General features: G+C 39.1%; 1 protein-coding gene across 5 annotated transcripts in view; it reads right to left on the bottom strand.

The window, feature by feature from the left end:
- NEBL (nebulette) overlaps positions 1 to 14,801 on the bottom strand; it is a 341,512-nt gene that overhangs the window by 139,012 nt on the left and 187,699 nt on the right. For 3 of the 5 annotated variants that reach the window (XM_025464019.3, XM_035712963.2, XM_035712964.2), the window contains exon 1: positions 7,420 to 7,646. The exons of the other annotated variants lie outside the window; for them this stretch is intronic. The gene's annotated coding sequence lies outside the window, so the exon portion shown is untranslated. Of the gene's footprint in view, positions 1 to 7,419; positions 7,647 to 14,801 lie in introns of those variants that run through there. 5 annotated transcript variants of the gene reach the window in all.

Raw genomic sequence — 14,801 nt, 5'->3', positions numbered from 1 at the left:
TAGTCTTCCTCATCTAAGTGAAATGGCCACAGCATTCACCCATTTGCTGGAACCAAAATTCCAGGAGGCAGCTTTGTTTTCTCTGCTCCCTCATTCTCCATATTTCTCTCTTCAGCATGAAGCTGAAGAAGCTCCATCTCCAAAATAAACATAAAATTGCCCTTTTTTCTCCATTTCTACCGCTAACGTAGTCCAAACCACCATATCTTACCTTTCCCCCGAAATCATTCCCTGTGTTTATTCTTGGCCCCATGGAATCCATTTTTTCCCCCACAAATCAGCCAAGTAATCCTTTTGAAAATGTAAATCCAATTGCGTCACACCCTTACCTGAAAACTGTAAATGGCTTCCACTGAAAGTTATAGTAAAACACCAACTCTTTTATCATGGCCCTGCCTTCTCTGTCCTCTACATCCTATACCACTTTCTCCTTTGATCACTCTAGCCTTACCTCCACACCACAACATATAGAACTCCTTCCTACTGGTAAATTTCTACACTTGAGGTCCTTTCTGCTTTGAGCCTACATGGATGGCTTCTGCTTAGAGGTGGACCAAGTAAATACCAACAAGAAAGACAAAAATCCTTGCAAATGACTCTGAGCCTCCTCCAAGTCACAGAAACATATGTAATCAAGGCCTAGTCTCTATACCATAGGGCTTGCCTAGAATGATATAACTGGAAGACATCCAAAGCAGGCAACACTCTATGCCCATTAGAGATCAAGAACATTTTAACCAGCCACCTCTGGCACATGGACAATGATAGCTTTGTCCCCCACATGTGACACACAGAAACAAAAACTTGCACCCCCTTCAGTAGATCATGGAAAACAAATACTAATGGGGCTTTGAGAAAGGACAGTGTAACTGAGCAAGCAATTCCTTTCAAATTCACACCTAAGCCATTCATATTTTTCTCAACCTTTCATTTCCCATAAGAAAAAGAAAAATGAAAAAAAAAAAAAAAAAAAACCTGATCCCCTGACATTTCAGCCTAAAACCAGCTAACCAAAATTTTACTGGGAAGATGTTACTCACATATGACAATTCTCAATCCCTTCCAAACAGCTGGTAGATTGCAAATTCCTCAGCAAAGAAATGGAAAAAAAAAAAGAGAGAGAGAGAAAGAGAGAGAAAAGAAAGAAGAAAAAAGAAAGAAAAGAAAGAAAGAGAAAGAAAGAAAGAAAGAAAGAAAGAAAGAAGAAAGAAAGAAAAAGAAAAAGAAAGAAAGAAAGAAAGAAAGAAAGAGAAAGAAAGAAAGAAAGAAAGAAAGAAAGAAAGAAAGAAAGAAAGAAAGAAAGAAAAAGAAAGAAAGAAAGAAGAAAGAAAGAAAGAAAGAGGGATCCCTGGGTGGCGCAGCGGTTTGGCGCCTGCCTTTGGCCCAGGGCGCGATCCTGGAGACCCGGGATCGAATCCCACGTCAGGCTCCCGGTGCATGGAGCCTGCTTCTCCCTCTGCCTGTGTCTCTGCCTCTCTCTCTCTCTCTCTCTCTGTGTGACTATCATAAATAAATAAAAATTTAAAAGAAAGAAAGAAGAAAAAAGAAAAAGAATAATTTTCAACACATCTTTAAACTGAGAAACTGACTTTCAGAATCAACTCTGTTTTCTTTTGGCCTACCATAGAATGAAAACATAGGGGTCTGGAAATTTACCAACAAATAAGTTTATAAATTAAAAGAAACATTTTGCCAGCTGAACCTAATGAATAGACAAAGCAGAATCGGAAGTATGAAGAGATCAAGGAGCAATTTTCCTCTAGAATAACAAAAATATGGAGTAGAGGTCAGTAGATCACCAAGCAGTGAGGACTGTCAATCCCTAAACTCCAAAGCAGTATCATGGAACGTCCTGGCCTCCTACGGGAGGTTCTTTAGCTTGCCTAAGGAGGCTGGACCCCCGAGACTGAGGTTTCCAGCCTGGGGAAGATCCCAGAACCAGAATCCCCTGATATGTCATGGACAAGCATATCAACAGTGATCCTGAGGACTTGAAATTAGAACTACCTCCCACCCCTTTTTTGTCATCTTTTACATTCTTATACACAACCTAAAATCAGCCAAAAAACTCCTGCACTGATTTGCTGATTATTTCTAGAGGTCAGATTTGAGCTAAAATAAGAAAAGAAAAAAAATATTTCTGATAAAATTTATTTCATTACTAGCAGCATGTTTTTTGTATTGGCAATATATTAGAATAAATGCCCTTTGTAATAACTGCCACATATCCTAAAATACTGTTTTCTACAAATTGCACTGCTGATTAAAGAAGCTTCAATAGACTTGTCATTTGCATCTATTAAATACACTTAAATAAAACTATTTCATTTGTCAATATTAGTGCCAGTGCTATTTTCCTACATGCCTTTTCTAGTCAAAGAAATTTTGTCAAAAGGACAAAAGTTGAAAACTGTAACCTCAGCAATCACTAACTTTGGGGACTTATCCCCTGGTACAAATGTTCATGCATATGCATATTTTTATCACATACTCAGACAGATGCCCTTGCATTGATTTGAATACTTGCATAAATATTAATGTGTACAAATGCTTGCATGCAGAAACCCCATTTATGAAATATCCAATTGCATAAATTAGGAACATTAGATACTAACTGCATTAACACTTCATAAAATACATGCACAAGTTTGCATGACAAAAAAAAAAAAAAAAAAGAAGGCACAATCCATTGGAAGAGGCTAGATTCTCGAAGTGTGTTTGCCATTCTGGAGTCACAAACTGGGAATCTCCACAAACTATTTGAAGCCTTTGGATTATTCAAAATTTTTACATTTTGATGTCTCTCTCCTGAGCTAAAAGGAATTAAATTCTTTTCTAGAATAAATTTATGAATTCTTATATATGACCCCAAAAGGAAATGCCAAATTTTTTAAGTCACTCAATGGCCTCAGAAACTAGCTTTTTCACAAATATGGCTCAAAAGTAATTTTCACAATATAGCACCCTGAAAACTTAACCTGTATACCATTATATTATATGTTTGATTAATTCACAGTCACGGCAGGTAAACGTAAACTTTTTAAAAATTACAAAAGAAAATACACCGAGAATAGATGGATGGTTACTAGAGGCAGCTGGTAGAACACAAGCAAAATGGGTGAAAAGGGTCAAAAGGTACAAAATTCCGTGTCTAAAATAAATAAGTCCTGGGGAAGTAATGTACAGAATAATAGCTACAGTTAACAATACTGCAGAGAAAAAAAAATAAAAAATAAATAAATAAATAAATAAATAAATAATAATAAAATAATAATAATATAATAATAAATAAATAAATAAATAATAATAATAAAATAATAAATTTTTTTTAATTTTAAAAAATACAGCAGAGTATATTTCAAAGTTGCTAAGAGAATAGATCTTAAAAGTTCTTATCACAAGAGGGGCACCTAGGTGGCTCAGTCAGCTGAGCATGTGACTTGATTTCTCTTCAGGTCATGATCTCAGGGTTGTGGGATGGAGCCCCAATTTGGGCTCTGTGCTAGGTGTAGAGTCTGCTTGAGATTCCCTCTCTCTCTCCCTGCCCGAGCCCCTTCCCTCTGCTCATGTGATGTGTGTGTGTGCACACACATGCACACACATGCACTCCCTCTCTAAAATAAATATTTTAAAAAGTTCTTGTCACAAGAAAAAAAAATATAACTGTGTGGTGATGGATGGTAACTAGACCTACTGTGAGGACCACTTCATGATATATACAAACATCAAATCACTATGTTGTACACTTGAAACTAATATGTTACATATCAACTATATCTCAGTTTAAGAAAAAGAAAATACAATAAAGCCCCATAGTTTAGTAAAGTTGGACACAACAGAATCGTCCATTGGCAGTTGGCTCCTGTCCTCCAGCAAGCTCCAATTTTCAAAAGGGGACAGGCTTCTTACCTGGGGAAACAGGTACTGAGGAGATAATTTCCTAGAGATTATGTGAGTCTTCTCAGTTCAGTATATGGTCAACTAGGCATGATATGAGTTTCATTTTCTTTACTTTTGTACTTTTTGCAACAGTACAAATTAATTCAAAAATATTTTTTCATTAACTTTGAAAAAAAAAGTCAAGTTTGCATTTCACACTTGAACTTTTCCCTTCTTCATCATATTATTATAATGTCTCACTGCCCACTTTAGATTCGGCACCCAGTGTCACCTGTGACTGAACTGGGCTTGACAGGTCTACAGACCAAAGAAAAAAGAGTTCTCAACTCAAGTATTGCTTCTACTACAGAGAGTGCCTATTTCTCCCTGAAACTCAAATCCAGCTCTTATAATAACATGGCGAGCATTTAATTTTTTTTTTACAGATTTTATTTATTTATTCATGAGACATACAGAGAGAGAGAGAGGCAGAGACATAGGCAGAAGGAGAAGCAGACTCCCTGTGGGGAGCCTGATGCAGGACTCGATCCCAGGACCCTGGAATCACGACCTGAGCCAAAGGCAGACACTCAACCACTGAGCCACCCAGGTGCTCCATGGTGAGCATTTTAAAGGCTGAATGGACACACAAGGCATGTGGTACCGTGTAACCTCCTCCCCGCCCCCACCAACTATAAATTCGCTTTGAACAGCATCAATGGTGTTGGTCACTCACTTCACCTCCTTGTGCAGGCATTTTGTCGTTCCACATCACCACAAGAAGAAGGGTGAGCATAGTACAATAGGTATTTTGAGAGAAAGAGAGACCACATTCACTTAACTTTCATTACAGTATATTGTTATAACTGTTCTCTTTTATTATTAGCTGTTATTTTGTTGTTAGTCTCTTACTGTGTCTGCTTTATAAATCAAATTCTATCATGGGTATGTATGCATAGGAAAAAAACATTATATATATATATATACTGTACTATCAGTGGTTTGGGGGATCCTTGGGGGTCTTGGAATGTATCCCCTGCAGATAAGGGAGGATTACTGTATCTCCGCCTAATCTAGAAGGACAGAGTACCGATAAGAGGTTTGTGATGGGGACTGCTAATGGCCACCAATTCTCACCTTTTTATTCCTCCTCGGCCCCCTGTAGCCAAGCAAGTCCACACAATTAAATTCCCTCCTGTGGAATGTGGATGGATATGGGATATGCAACCTCCAGACCCAGTCCCTGTAGCCTCTCATGACCCACCGTGCTTCCTCTCTCTGACTGCATGCTAGATGTAGCTCATCCACTGGAGAATTCTCAGGCCCAGGGGACACGAGAGACCCACATCACTGAATGACTGCACGAAGCAGGGCCCCTAAACCACCCTGTCTGCTGCCAACCCGCACTGGCTGGGGACATGAGAGAGAAATAAACCCCTGTTGTGCTCAGATCTGAGGACCATTTATGTCAGCAATTAACCTATTCTGACTTATGGACGTCAGAGCATACAACGTACCTCGTATTTCCTTAACAGACTAATCTCTGAGGCATCGCAACGCATCTCTGCTAGGAGGCAAATGGAAGGAGAAGAGAGCGAGGAGTATGGCAAAATAGGTCAGGGCCTCATTAAGAGTTTTGAGTGGAAATGAATCTGGAAATAAACTTACGTGCTGTGCAGCAGTGAGGCAAAATGCCATGCGATTTTATTTATTCATTAAAACATTTATTGGATGCTAATACATGCCAGGCACTATGTCTGGTGCTGAGGTTAAAAATACGACTGGCCACATTCCCTGAGCTCAGGGAACCACAGTCTACCTGGCTGGAGAGAAGGAAAATTAAATCCATCCTTTGCCACAGGGCAGTAAGGGCCATAAAAGTCGCCCTGTGGAAGCATCTACAATCCTCACTCAGATGTGGATTCTGCGTAATACACAACATGGTTATCCGTAACAAAGGTCACCAAAAAACTCATTTCTGGATGAAAAAGAACAGAAATTCTGGATCTGCCAAAACTGTGCTAAACATGACGAATGACCACCATGAGCACACAAGTAACACAAATATTAACTAACGCTGTAGATGATTATCAGCTTTTCTTTATCAAAGTCACTGAGCATTGCCCAGAAGAACACAGATTACAGGCCTGGGGACGCCCCCAGTGAGCAAGCCCCATTGCAGTGATGATGTGCCTTAAAATATCTATAGCGCCTGAAAATTGCCGTGGACAACTGACAGATCTCCTCCTTCAGATCAAAAACTGAATCTGGAATCTGTGCCCTTTAATGAAGCAGAAGCGGAATTTAAATGTTAGCTTCTACCCTTTTAAGTTAAAATACAGAATTGCGACAGAAATATAGGTTCTCCTCCATCTTCCATCCGTCTCCTTCATCCTATTTAAAGGCTGACATTTAAATACCTTGATGTTTATCCTAATGCTTGTGAGGAAGCAAGGCATCATTAAGAATTTTTCTGAAAATCACTGGGTACTGAGCCTAAATTGGGAAACAATTCATTTGCGAACTTGTAATAATATGTGTTGTACCAAGCTGCATTAATGAGAATTTTTTTCACCTTGAATACATGAGAATCATTAAGTCGGTATGCTTATTCTCATTAAAAGAATCAACTTCTATGCTTTTTGGTGAAAATCTTATAAAGGATATTAGCTCCCAGGAAAAGTTTGCAACCTGTTTAATGATGACATTTTATACAAAACTGTGACTGGCAGTAATCAAAATAATGTTACTTTAAGGAAGTCCAAATAAAATAAAATATATTGTTATAAATGGCAATCAATTTGAAGGCTGGAAATAACTATTCCTATTTCTCCAAAGACAAAAGAAAGTAACTTCTTAAAACATTTTTGTGCCAAGATCGTGTCTCAATTCCAATTTATTTCGTAGCAATAACAAGACTATCAGTTCTTAAGCACCATGCCAAGTGTTTTAACTACAAATAAGAGCGAATATGCAATTCTTATAATAATCCTACAAGGTATGGATTTTTTATTTATTTGCAGATGTGGAAATTTAGATATGGAGAGATGAATGAGGCGCCTATTACTCTGATGCTATTTTTTGAACCTCTAAAATTTTCTATTTTTCTGCCTCTAAAATCAGCTCATAAGGCCCAAAGGTCCGAGGACAGAGAGCAGAGAGCCTAAACGGCAGGTAGGAATGATAAAATTGGCATAAGTGGAATCCAAGCTCAGGTCTACCTGTCACAACGGTCCACGTCTCTGCTGGCCCAAGTCACATCATTGACCGTGTGTATTCATTCCTTCACCTCACTAGACGGTTAGATCTGGCCTAAGAGCAAGAATTAAGTGAGGGCTTAAATCTGATTGACAGCTTCTCCTCTAGTCTACAAACATTTCAAAGAGCAGAAAGCCAGCTGCCTCTCCCTTGGCAAGTTCCCATTGAATCCAAATAAATAATGCAGTGTTTTCTGTGTTTTAATTTTCTTTAGGATTACTGTTCATTGTGGTTTAATTTCTGCCTGTTCTAATTATTGCACATCCTGTCCTTCAAAATTACCTTGTAATCCAACGTTGTCCAGACTTCGACATTCTCCCACCTTATGAATGAGGTTAGGGTGACTCCTTTTCGGGTCCGCAAATATCGGTGCATCTCAAACCATTCTTTTTAAAAGAACAAAACCCTAAGGAAGACAAAAACTGGATCTTTCATAAAGCATGGCACATTTTGCCTGGTATTAATTCCTATTTCAAAAGATAACATTTTGGGAGCCTCAGGAGTAATTACCACCACTTGGCTTTCAATGTGTGATCTGGAGGGATTTGGGAGGATCTGCCAAGTACAGAGCAGCCAGTGACAACGCCCGCTCTTCTCTCCCCTACACCAGGGCACACGCAGTTCCCTGACTCTCCCAAGCCAGACTAAACTGCTTTCCCCGTGTTTCTCAATCACATTTTCATAAAATTATAAAAGGCCAAAAAGGAAAGCCAATCACCCTTCTGTGTACCCATCTCGGTGGGGAGAGCTCGATCCCCTATTTTTACATAACGGTGACTTTCTTCTGCGTCACACAAAGGGCTTTTCCATCAGGCTTTCACTGATCCTCTCAAAATAAGCATCAAATGTGATCATTCCCATTTGAGAAACAGGCGAAAAGAGGCATAATGATTGAGATATAACGCTCTGCTAGAATAGGTCATTTTAAAAGTCGAAAGAGCCTTAAGACTTTCTTATATAATCCATATATTGTAAGAAGTTATTTCTTGTTTTTTACTCACATAGCTTGCTACAATTCAAAATTCATTTCCTTTGCTTTTGACTAGGATCTAGTCCTCAATTCCTTACACACATAAAACTAAGTCATTCAAAACTATTCAACTACTAGGATTTTGTTTCTGTGCATTCTGACGTTAGGACTCAAACGCAGTCAAAGGTGAATGGTCTCAAACAGGCATCCTCATAAACTACCAGAAATATTTTTTCCAGACAGTGTCTTGAGGATAACAGGGAGTCCGGAGGTCACCTCTTCGACCATATGCCTGCCCTATATAGTGATCTGTGCTGATCAATGTCTGTCACCTCTGGCCTGTTCAATGAGAAAAAGGCAGTTACATTTTTGAGTTAAAATTAGCTGCATTCTGGTGTGTCATCTAACTTTTGGAAACGCTGCCAACAAAGCAACAAGGTTTAGGCTTAGCCTTTATTAAAACATAATAATAAGTTTATGAGAACACCCCCACCACAGACATTTTAGTGAACTGAGATTTTTCTCTCCATATTTGTATGGAACTAATGTAGCATTTGCATGCAATGCTAAAGGCATACATATTTATATGGGTTTACACTCTCAGACCTGCCAACCTGACATTGTGTCTGAGACTAGCCATCCCAGGCTTGTATCACAGTTGGGGCGTGAACACACCACTGCCCTATTTACATACCATACAGACACCTGTGTTCAACGTTTGTCATTCAATTCTAAAGCCACGCAATAAAACTGCTTAAGCTTTTTTTTTTATTATTATTGGCATAGCATAAAAATAGAGATACCAGAACTCGTTATTTTCTTCTTTTATTCTTCAAAAGCAGACCCTGGCAAATGCTAGCGCTATAACCATCCCAGGCCCGACAGCCAGACATAAGATCCCATGGAGACAATTACAGTGAAATCTTACCTAGAGAAGGGCCAAGATGACAGCAAGCCTACAAACACCACTCCCAACATTTATACAGTGACCCTAAAATCTGGTGTCATTCTCTTACTTAAAAAAAAAAAAAAAAAAAACCTTTCAGCTTTCAGGTACTCCTCAGCATCTTCAGGATAAAAACATCACTCAGAGTTCCTAAAACGTATCAAGTACTTCCATTCTCAACTCCTTATCTACAAGTCCCCCATGCCGGATGTTTTTGCCACCCACCATTCACCATCACTTCTTTCTCACTTGCTGCTATCTCTATCCATTCTTAGAAACTCATCTCATGCCACCTTCTTGTGTAGGCCATTTGTGACTATCACCAAACCCCAGCAAGGGTTAGGTGCCTGACTCTGTGCTGCCCAGATCCTGAAACCACACCTCTCTCTTAACACCCTTACAAGAGCTGTGTTAGGTGTTCTGGGCTAAGGAGAGACCTAGGCTTCAATCTTCTATCCTCAGCTCCTGCAAGAGTCCCAAGCACAGAGCAGGCCCCTTCGGACGAAGAAGGGAGGACAAGAAAGGTATATATATCCCAAAGGGGAAGCGCATCAAATCTTAACATCAAGTACCAAAGGAATAACTCCCATGCTCACCCTGCTGGGGGCAACGCAAAGCTTTTCTGGATGCCAACACATAAAGAACATTTGAATGGGAGGTTCTACTCATAAAGTTCTGTATTTGGTATTAAGAAATTTGACACTTCTAAATTTGGTCCTACTATCACTGTGTGACCTTCAAAATGCCATTTAAGGATAAGTCAACTTCTACATTAACAACAACAACTACAATAATAAATCCTATCTTTTGCATTTGCTCTATGGCACAAGGGCTCTTGATATCATCACATATAAGCAATGATCCTAAAATTCTGGTATGGAGGAAGAATCTTGCATTTTGAAATTAGGGGGGAAAAAAACCCTGCACTCAAATCCCAGCTCTGTTCTTTATTGGCTGTATGTGTTAAGGCAACTTGTCTGTTCTCTCTGAGCTTTGTTTCATCTGTGCCATGAAAGTAGTGACAATTATTTCTAGGGATTGTCCAGAAAAACAAACGAAATAAATGTGAAAGACTGTGCCCAACACAGAGTGGCCTTCCATATGTTTGTTCCCATCCTTGTCCACTATTCAGAGAGTTAGGTGTCATGTGAGCACAGACAGGGGTGCACAGTGACACAGAGATTGTCATGCTCCTACTTGAGTCCTGAGCTGCTAAATGGGCATAAGCCCTTACAAACTGTGTGCTTTAATGGTACAAGAGGCCAATCGGATTTTCTCCAAGATCCGTGAATTGCCTCCATGTATGGCAACTAGATTTTCATACTGTCTTTTCATCATTTCACTATGAAAATCTGTGTTTTCAAGATGCTGTGACTCTTGTGTTGCTGGTAGTTCTCAGGGGAATGAGTTATAAACCTAAGGGAAACACAAGGGCTTTCAGAATCTTCTAAAATTGTCTATTTCTTAAGCTGGGTGGTGGGTAAATGGATGCCCACTTTATTACTATTCTTTAAACTCTCCATAAGGTTCTCTGTGGACGGTTTTGTATGTGTGATATATTTCACAACTTAAAAGGGGGAATGCAGTCTTAATATTGAAAAATCCCAGGCATGGACATTACCCTGGCATTTACTAAGGATAATACCACTTGAACTGATTAATTTTTTGAGCCACTGACAATATTTTAGAGGATTTATGGTTTAATACTTAAAAGTTCCTTTTTTTTGATGCACCTTGAAAGCCAAATTCTGAAAGCCTGCAAATTTCATGCCACCATGCAACCAATGTGACTCAAAGAGTCAAGCATCCAAAAGGAAAGGCAAGCCAGATTACCCAAGAAGACCCCAGTTCTCACCCCAATTCTTTACTGACGGTGAAGCTGCAAGCAAACTTCCAAAGTATTCAGAAAGTAAGTTGAGATACTACTTTGCCTAACACCCTTATTTGGGATAACTGCAAGTCAGAGGCTATTTTATGAAGACACGCTAAGTGCTGCCAAACTGAGACTGCTTTCTTCTTCTCATGCCTTCTAGCTGTACATTTTTTACCTCCAGTGTTTGGTGCATTTATGCCAAGTTAAAAAATAATTTAATCATTTAACTTTGAGGATATTAATAGTAATAATCAGTAATAACCCAAGGAGGGATCTACAAAAGTAAATTCAGTGCTGATAAGGTGAACAGTATTACAACTGTGTCATGCTCTGCCATTAACAAATCAGTCACAGACATTTGTACTGAGAAATCACACACACACACACACACACACACACACACGAGGTGTCAGGAGACGAGCGGGTAACTGTGTAGGCAGCAGATGGGAGGACTGCTTCATAAGCACATGAGCACATGCTTCGTACCAAAGCGAGGTAAGGGCCCCTCAAAATACAAAAGAGTTCGGTGAACTTATCCAGAAGCCAACAATCAGAAAATCTAACAACCATCCATTTTCAGGTTAGGTGTGTGTACTATGCTTTAGAGTTTAGCATTATTGGTGTTGGCTTTTATTTATTTCATTTAAGGGGAAGCCCCATAATCTCAATAATCTGTGGAAATCAGAAGCCTCAAAGGTTATAATCTAATCCTAGAAGCATAAACAGTAATGGAATGGAGGATGAAGCAATGTAAATAATTTTGGCCGGGGCACCTGGGTGGCTCAGTTGGTTAAGCATCTGCCTTTGGCTTATGTCGCGATCCTCAGGTCCTGGAATGAAGGCCTGCAGTGGACTCCCTGCTCAGTGGGGAGCCTGCTTTTCCCTTTCCCTCTGCTCCTCCCCTCTGCGTATGCTCTCTCATGAATAAACAAAAGCTTTAATAAATACATAATTTTGGCCATTCTGTCCTTCCAGACTTTTGTTAAGTATTCCACAATTTTTCAACCAATAACGTAAAACCTATGATCAAAATGCAATATGCTAATCAGTTTACTCTAAATAAGCCAGTGATGAGGTTCATTCAATTATATAAGTAACATTAAATTCATCATATAATTTCAGAAAAATGGTTTCCCTCCTTAAATAATGATGAACAATACTTAATCATTTTAACATGTCAAATGCCTTATTCTGGCAAAACAAAGATGTGAAATAAAGTTATGGAAATGTTTACGGTATATGCCCAGGAATGGGCTGGAGCAACTTTTGGGGAAAATGAGGGAACTAAGTGGTTAACTGCCAGCACACACACTCATGCTAGAGGACACAAAAAGGTTCACAGCAGTTGTTAAATTCATTTAGGGAAACTCACTTTATTTTTCCAGCAGAGCTCTCACCAGCTAATCTGTATTACAACCTGCAGGAGTCTTAATATTCTCAGCAGGATCAAGATTCAGGCCACACTGATTCAGCTATTTAATCTTGCAAGAGAACAATATTTGGCAGGAAAAGCCCCCACAGCACTGAGGGGACGTCCCAGAGGTTCGCTGTTGGCACCAATTGGGCCAAGAACACCAAAGGTGGAAACCAAACAGAGCAAACCAATGTTTACCACTAGCTTTCAGTAAGTAGCTCTCTGCTCAAATGTGCACGTGCATTCGACATACGTATGCAAAACACACATATCACAGGCATCTATGACTCTTTCAGATACATGTATATTTTTAATAGACAAAATGTTTTCTCCATATTTTGGATCTAGTCCTGAAAGATTTTAATTGAAAACTATCACTATAGAGGATGGGAGTATGAAAGAGATGAAGAAAAATGATCAGAGTTTTACTTTGAAAACTTTTTTTAAATTTTATTTATTAGAGAGAGAGAGAATGAGAGCAGTGGAGAGGGACAGAGGGAGAAGCAGGCTCCCCGCTGAGCAGGGAGCCTAATGCAGGACTCAATCCCAGGACCAAGGCATCCCAGAATTGGGATCATGACCTGAGCCAGGGACAAATGCTTACCTGACTGAACTACCCAGGCGCCCCTACTTTCAAAACTTTTCAACTTCTTAAGTACTGAAAACCAAAATGCAGGGAACATGTGTCTGAACTTTTAAATGTATGTACATATTTATTGATCTTCTTCACCACCCTGAAATTAATAAGCTGATCGATACTCTTCTATAAATGTGCATTTTTTACATTTTATATGTAATCTGTGGCTTGATTAATTTTGAATGATGGTTTCTGGACACACATACTGACAGGCAAACAGGGAAGAGAGAAAGCAGACAGAGGGAGAGTGGCAAACTTAAAAAGCAAAATTGACAACTATTATACAAACGAACAGCATGAATCACTATTCAAAAAATGACTCCGTAAAATTCTTCAAAAACTATTTGAAAGTAACGTTGGCAAGGTTTCAGTTCCTTTACTTCCCAAAGCTGGCTAGTCAGTTACCCCTCTGAAAATAGCACAGTGCTTCCCTCTATCAAGCACTTATCATGCTCTGTGGCAATTATCTGCTTGCCCATTAGAGGGTAAACCCAAGCTCTGTGGGGTCAGGGGTCATATCTATCTACTTTATTTCTCATTATGTCCCGATTCCCAGCAAAGTGCCTGGTGTGTGGTAAACACTCAAAACTGTTTGTTAAGTCAGTAATTGTTTTCAAAAGCGGTTTCTTTTAGCGATTTTTTTTTGTTTTATAGATACCAAAAATATGCATATTCGAAAATAAGATACCACTCTTTCACCGATCTTGCCTCAATCTACATCATTTCAGTAATGGTGTCCCCAACACTGACAAGTAGATGCGAGGTGCTCCGAACCTTCTCCTATGCCTTCCTTCCTTTGCTCATCTCAACACCATTTCTCCCTCGACCTCACCTAAGACTACCCTGCTCCAGTGAAAACCTTCCCCAGCCACTTCAGGTACCATAGCAAGAGCATAAACACATGCAAAATGTGATTCCTCGTTATTTCTGCCACCAAGGGGGCCGGATACAATCTTATGTCCACAGTAAATGTCCAAAGAACAAACACATGCCCTTATGTAAGGATACTGTGAGGGCCACTTCCACTTCTATCCTATTCACTGTAGTTCAAGCACCATGTTCTGGAAGATTCAAACATGAGCAGGAAATGCTGCTTGCCCTCAATGTTCTCATCATAATTACACAACAAAAATAAATGTTTAAATCACTTGGTTTGGGGGAGGTCAACTCCCACTATCAAAAATAACAAGTGTTAAGAACAGAATGATTTTTTAAGGTTTTTCTTCTTTAATTCTTTTTTCCACATCTCTACTTTATTTCCTAGTTTCCTAAAGAGACAAACTCTGCCACTTTCATTGTTCTCAGAATGCCATGATACAAAAGCTCAATTCAAACAAATCAAAAGTTGACTCTGTTATAGTTAATACAGCCGCAAGGGGAAAAATTAATCCTAAATATGAGCAAACAAACAAAAAAATGATCATCATTTCTTGCTTCTTGTCCTTAGAACCAAGCCTGGGGGTACTGCATAAAAGCAATAGGCCCCTCAAACAGAAATTTAGACATACCCTTTTACAAACAGCACTGCATATGATTCTGTACAGAAGACAAAAACGGCTATAGAGCAGCCCTGACAACAGTGAAAGAAAAGGAAGCTACAGTAGAAAATATGAGCAAAAAATAAAGAAAAGCAATTTTCATGACATAATTCTTCTAGGAAAATGGAATGCAAATTAGAGGCCATATCTGCATATGCTTACAAAAAGAAAGGAATTCTTGCTTCTAACTTCCAATGGTGCAATTTTCTTTAATTGTATAAACTTGGCTTAGGCTACCAATGGGTTTTAATTAAATCTCTTTATAATGTCTCCTTTGATTCATGAC

Source organism: Canis lupus, chromosome 2, assembly GCF_003254725.2.
Source record: "Canis lupus dingo isolate Sandy chromosome 2, ASM325472v2, whole genome shotgun sequence".
In the NCBI taxonomy this organism is placed as follows: domain Eukaryota; kingdom Metazoa; phylum Chordata; class Mammalia; order Carnivora; family Canidae; genus Canis; species Canis lupus.
Note: the sequence above shows the minus strand (reverse complement) of the source record. Positions and strands in the feature narration are given on the sequence as shown.